This window comes from Apium graveolens, chromosome 1 (genome assembly GCF_009905375.1).
Source record: "Apium graveolens cultivar Ventura chromosome 1, ASM990537v1, whole genome shotgun sequence".
Lineage (NCBI taxonomy): Eukaryota > Viridiplantae > Streptophyta > Magnoliopsida > Apiales > Apiaceae > Apium > Apium graveolens.
The window spans coordinates 194,561,624-194,567,623 of record NC_133647.1 but is presented as its reverse complement, the minus strand read 5'-3'; positions in this window follow the sequence as shown (position 1 = coordinate 194,567,623).

The window sequence follows — 6,000 nt, the reverse complement described above, 5'->3', positions numbered from 1 at the left end:
AAATCTTATATAAATGTCTATCTGATTTCTTAATCCACATCTGAACGATATTAACAGAAGTATTAGTAGATTTATATCTAGCAGACGATTTATAAGATGAGTTAGAAGAGTGGCCCTTGATACCACATAATCTAGATTCAGATGTAGGGTGGCCAGCTTTCCCACAATCTCGACATTTCTCATAAGGCATCTTATACTTCATAGGAGTTCGCTTGTAACCGCCTTGAAATGCACGTTTCTTGATTGACTCACATCCTAAACCTCCTTTATCAAGAGAATATTTTTGTTCACCAAGAAGAGCATTCAAAGTTCCTTCTCCATGAAAATATTTAGCTAAATCCTTTTCAAGCTGTTCGACTTTCTGCTTTAATTCAGGAACCAGGGGATCAGGAACACTGTCTTCTTTAACGGTTTCTGAATCAACAGATATTGACTCTTTCTTCAAGGCTTCAAGACATACATCTTTCATCTCAATCTCATTTTTGAGATATAGATTTTCTTCAGTAAGTTTTGAAACCCTTTCAAGCAATGATTTGTTCTCAGCAACTAAAGCTTCTTCCTTCATGGGGTCATCCATTTCACTAAGAACTTCACTTAATGCTTGTTTTAAATAAGCATTCTTTTCTTTTAACTTTTTAACCTGGACCTGCAAATTCAACATAGATGAAGATATATTTGAATTATACTTAATATTATGTACCTCATCATTGTCACTGGAGTTGTCCTCTAGTCCAGCAAAGCAAAGTTGAACAACTTCATCGTCTGAATCGATCTCCACGTCAGATTCATCATCACTCCAAGTAATTAATGCCTTCTTTTTGTTCTTCAGCTTGTAACAGTCCTTTTTGAAGTGCCCTTTCTTTCCACACTCAAAGCAAGTATCTTTGCTTTGATTCACTTTAACCTCCTTGCTCGGATTAGATTTGAAGTCCTTCTTCATAAACTGCGATTTCACAGGTCGTTTGGAGGCATTCCGTTTGGCAAGAAATTTATGAAACTTCTTTGTTAGAAGAGCAATATCTTCATCAGAATCGTCAGGAGACTCATCTGCATCTGCATTAAGTGCAAGAGTTTTCTTACGAGGAGCTTCATCTTCTTCATCATATCTACGTAGCTGATTTTCGAATTCCTCCAATTCACTGAACAGTGTTAGAGTATCCATAGTCGAAAGCAGTGTTAAATCCTGCAGAATGGTAACCTTTGGAGCAAACTTCTTTGGCATTGCTCTGAGGATTTTCCTATTTATCTCAGATTGAGGAATGATCCTTTCCAGAAGTGAGATGGAATTCATCAATGTCAGAAACCTCCCTTGAGCATCTCGCACGCTTTCATCTCTTTCCAACCTGAAACCTTCATAGTCACTCATTAGCATACTTAATTTTACTTCACGTACCTTAGACGTGCCTTCGTGGCTGACTTTGATCGTATCCCAAATCTGCTTGGCAGTAGTACATGCTGAAACTTTTCTTAATTCTGTAGCTACCATGCCATTGAGAAGTGAGTTCATAGCTTTAGCATTGGAATTCATTGCGTTCACTTCTTCGGGAGAGAGATCCTTGAGAGATTTTGGCTTTCCTTCTTTCATAGGAATTGTGAAACCATTTTCTACAGCATCCCATTCAAATGCATCACGCTGGAGAAAGATTTTCATTCGAAACTTCCAGTCATTGTAGTTTTCAGCACCATGAAGCAGTGGTGGATAATTGTTTGAATACCTATCTGGTTGAGCCATGGATCGCTAGCAAAATAAACACTAAACAAGAGAATTAAATGCACCTGCTCTGATACCAAATGAAATTCGATAGCTCGATAGATAAAATAATATTCTAACTGTCAAGGCAAATGGGACAGTCTCTTATGCAAATGGGACAGTCCCTTTACAAATGAGACAGGGTATGAGACAGTCTCAATTACACTGCAGAAAATAAATGACAGAAATAAAATGCAGAATGCTGAAAACTGAAAAGTAAAAAAAAAAACACCAGAAGTTTTCACTTGGTTCGGCCCCTACACCTAGTCTATGGCCTACATCCAAGTCCCCATGCCAACTAGCATAGAGAATGTATTATATCAACTTTAATAAAAGAACTTACAGTCTTTTCCTTGATTACAAATATAGCACCTGAAAGAAACCCTTTCCCAAGCTACCTTGCTACCTAGCCCACTGCTATTCCTTAGCCTTCTAGCTACCTTGCTATACTTTGAAATCAAGCTTGCCACAACCCGGCACAAAGTTGATATGAATACACTATTCAGTTACAAGAATAAACAAATTGATTACAACTCAAGCTAAGTTTCTTGTTTTTCTAGATATGAATATCTCGGGTATGAAACAAGAAAATGATTTCAGATGATGAAGGATTCTCGAGAAAATGTTAGCTACAAATCTGAAATGAAGAGTTGTATTTATAAGCAAAGTTCTAACAGATTTATTTTCAAACACAAGATAAGGTTGGAAGATAAGTTTGTTTGAAAATATTTGAATGAAACTTTGAAACTAATCTGTTAGTACATTTGAAAAAGATAAATCAAGTAAAAAGATAAGGCTTGAGAGATTTAAACTTGATTTATAAGATAAGGTGGTGAGTTTGTTTGAGATAAGGTTTATCCAGATAAACAAGATTTACACAAAACCCTAACAAACCTAATCCTGAGAAATAGCCACTGCTGGAAAATCTGAACAAACTGCAAAGCTTGAATCTCGTTACTTGCATTCTGTTTATCTTCTGTTTATCTGCAATCATCATAAACCTGAGCATCTAACAACAAGCTTTTAAGTATAAGCTAAATCAATAGAACTCTTTAGAATACTCTTATATGTAATAATTGATATCTCATGTCTGTCTCGAGAGAGACCAAGGCGGCTCCCTCTCGAGAAACCACGGCGGCTCCCCGTCCACATCCTTGCCTCGGAACCTTGGGTAGTCGAAAATACTTCTTGACCCAAAAATATCATCATGACATTTTTAATATTTATTTTAAGTTGGCCAAGATGTTAAGTTTAAATTATTTTGTGCAAGGACAGTTAAAAAAAGGAAGTTGCGTGTTGTTTTTGTATACAATACACTGGGCATGTTACCGAAAAAAAAGTGAAAGTGTTTTTAACTAAATTTAAAGAAAAAGGAATGTGCATATTGTTTTTGTTTTTGTATACGAGTGTGCATGTTGCCCTAAAAAGTGCACATCACAAGTTTTATGTCAATTTAAAGTTGAGGTAATTGTAACATAGAAATTACCAAAAATACTAACTTTTCTAAGTTTTTTTGCTATTTTACTATATTCTCAATTTTTTTCCAAAAATTTGGACTCAACCAAAATCAACCAAATTAAACATATATGCAACTAGTTGAATGGTGTTTTTTTGTTGCATGTAGTTGCAGAAAGTAGTTCAGTTGATTCGAGTTTCCAAAAACCATATTTTTGCAAAAAAAATGAAAAATAGTATTTTTTACAAATAAAAAAAATATTTTTGCAATTTTTTTAAAAAATAACCGTATTTTTGCAAAAATATTATTAGACTTGGGTAATTTAGAAAAACCCTTGTAACATTTATTTTGAAATATATATTATTGTTTTTATTCTAAAATTGTAGAAATTAAATTAAACTATACAAATTACAGTTCACATCCCCTCCTTTGAAATCTGATTCAACATGCACCATTTTTACCAAATCATATAGTCATAATTGTTGTCTCCTAGAATATATCTCATATTTCCTTTTCAAGAATAGATTAAGTATGTTATTGAAGACAAGAATTTGGGCTAAAAATTTGACAAAATTTGGCAAAAAGGGTGCAATTTGAATCCGATTTCAAAGAAAGGGATGCAAACTGCAATATTTGAAAGTAGGTATACAAAATTGATTTTTGGACAAATTTAAGGGGTGCAAAATGTAATTTTCTCTTGAAAAAATTATATAGTTAAGATTTTGTTTGTTTAGGTGCCTGGTTTTTTTTACATATTTTTTATTTGAAAAAAAATATATATTAAGTTAAATTAACTGTTATTTTAAAATTGATATAGTAATTTTTTTTTTGTTTAGCTCACTTTTACACTTTATTAAACCTTAACCGTTGATAGTTTATTTAGCATCAATATAGGGTTATGGGTTTGTGTTATATACTCCCTCCATCTAATATGTGTCACATTTCTTTTATAGAAGTCAAATTTACCAACTTTTGACTAACCATTAAACATTACTTGTATATTATTTCAAAAAACTAAAAATTATATATTAAAGTAAATTAAATCTACTTTCCGGTGATGTAATATTTTTTTTTTGTTCAATTATAAATTGTTAATAAATTTCAATCAAACTTAAGTCAATTTGACCAACAAAAATCCAAAGAAGACACATAATATGAGATGCAGGGAGTACTTTTTATACTTTGATTAGTTTAAAGTTTGATATTTTGTTTAATCATAATATTTGAGTTAGGGTTGTAGATTTAAAGGTGTAGGTGTTTAACTATTAGGAAATAATTTTTAGTTAAAGTTGTAACATTTGAGTCACAAATGTATATATTTTGAGTTAGAGTTATAATATTTGAGTTAAGGTTGTATATTTGAGTTAAATGAATATAATGATTTCCCGACAAAGAAAAGGTTGTATATACCCTACAGTTATGTAAAAACAAGTTAACTATTTCATGAGCCCTGCATAGTATATGTAACAAATTACCAAATTTAAATAGATGTAAAATTTTACACTAATTACAAATTTCAAAGCACAAATGAAACTACCAAATCAAAATAAAATATATACTATATAAGTTAAAAACTATAAAGATTCTAAATGAGCATATTATAAAACTGGCCACTACTCAAAATGAACGGTCAAAAATTAAGGGTCATTCATTTCAAAGTAGAACATAATAAAAATTAAAACAAAAATATACCAAACACAATTATTATTATTTTCTCCGGCATATATTTGTTACAAAATATTAAATACACTTGATTACACATGAAAAATAAATGTTATACACTAAACCAAATTATTTATTAAATCATTTTATTTAAATACAAAAATTGTAAAAAAAACAACTACATTAAATCAGTAATTATCAAGCCAAGTTTGGTGTATTTTGCAGAACTAAAAAAATTCACGAGAAAAATGTTTATATTTCCCATGGATGTTGCATTTCTAAATATAGGAAAATTAAAAAGTGATATATAAGTTGGCGATCAAAAAAATATTCTTATATGCTATGATATTTTTAACTTTTGATTGTTATAAAATGTCACATTAAACTTGAATTTGTGCTACTATTCTATATTTAAATTGAAAAAATAAGTAGAGTGCAAACTCAAATTTAAACTTAGGACCCGTTAATTTAAGTAAATTATTAATCATTCTGTATAATTTACTTTTCTTATTAATTTGATGAAAGTCTTTTTGTTCATTTTAGACAATTATTAGTTATATGAAATCACAATTGGGACGGTGTTTCTTGTAATTAATTATGTTGTTGAAATTAACATAGGAATTTGTTACTAAATCTCTACTTCTAACAAAAATATTAACTTAATTTTCAAAAAAATGACTAAATTTTTCTATCATATTTGAACGGTTTGTAAGACTTTAGCATAAAAATATCATGTGAATAAGGTTTGTTGCAGGAGAGATGACATAAAACCAATTTGAAATTCAAAAAGATGGTAAAAGAGATAAAAGAAGAAATGACAAAATTTAAGTACTATATCTCTAAATTAACAGGAGATGCATGCAAATGAGCATTTAAAATTTTTAAATTACTACACAAAACAAAATTTGTCCTCTATCCTAATTTTATTTATATCATTTAAAATATTTAAATTATTACACAAAACAAAGGTTGTCCTCTATCCTAATTTCTTTATATGAAAATAAGTAGTTTAATTTATTTCGTATAGCTTCTATAAAACATGGAAAACAATTAATTAAAGTGATATATAATTATATATGACAAGTCAAAGAAAATTTAAAGGTTTTTATGACACAAAATACTTTGATGGAGG